This window comes from Zingiber officinale, chromosome 11A, assembly GCF_018446385.1.
Source record: "Zingiber officinale cultivar Zhangliang chromosome 11A, Zo_v1.1, whole genome shotgun sequence".
Classification (NCBI taxonomy): domain Eukaryota; kingdom Viridiplantae; phylum Streptophyta; class Magnoliopsida; order Zingiberales; family Zingiberaceae; genus Zingiber; species Zingiber officinale.
Window position 1 is genome coordinate 3,749,833 of NC_056006.1, and position 1,029 is coordinate 3,750,861.

Sequence of the window (1,029 nt, forward strand, 5' to 3'; positions counted from 1 at the left end):
CTGGCTATATATGAATGGGTTGCCCCAGTATCAAATAGAATAGTAGCACTATACTGTAAAATGCTAATATGACCTGTGACAACTGTCGAGGCATTGGCTACGTCCTCTCTGGTGAGTGAGTAGATCCTCGCATTCGCCATCGTTGGAGGGGCTTCTAATCTGCCCTGGCTGATAGGTGGACCTTCTAGAGCGGCCTGCATCTGATATAACTGAGCTGGCTGGCCTCTGCTGTGGCTGAGGGAGACCGGTCTTGTTCGGGCACTGCTTGGCCATGTGCCCTTCTTGTCCACATTCAAAGCATCCTCGTGTGCCCTTGCGACAAACCCCTGGGTGGAATTTCCCACAAGTAGCACACTTTGGATAACTGGGTCGCTTGCTAGATGGTCCTCCTTTTGGATCACTCCCTGATTTGTGCTTGCTGTTGGAGTTCTCTTTCCAGTTAGAGCTGTGGCCTTGCTGTTTTTGAGTGTGAGAGTTTCCTTGGCCTTTGGACTCTGAGGGGACTTGCTTCTGCTGCTTTATGCTGTTTTGGTAATGCTCTGTGGTCAAGGCACTGCTCACTAACTCCTCTGTGGTTTGTGGCCTATGTATGCCACCAGCCACATTCACTGCTATCTCTGGCCTCAGCATCTTGAGCATCAACCGGATTCGTTCCTTCTCTGTGCTGACTAGCTCTGGGCATAGACGAGACAACCTGTTGAATTTCTTCACGGCTTCCTCAACTGAAAGGTTGCCCTGACGAAACTCAGTGAACTCGTCGTAATGGCGGTTTGTAACCCGTATGTGAAAGAACTCCTCGAAGAACTCCTTCTCGAAGTCAGCCCATGACATCTGGTTCACCGGGTGCTTCGTTCTGATTCTTTCCCACCACATGTGTGCGTCTCCTGTCAGGTAGAAGGAGGCACACTTCACCTTCTCGTGTTCTGGCCAGTCCAGAAGCTCCACCGTGCTCTCCAGTGTTTTGAACCAAGCTTGTGCATCCCATGGTTCACTAGTGCCTGAGAAGTTCTCTGGCTTGACTCGCTGCCA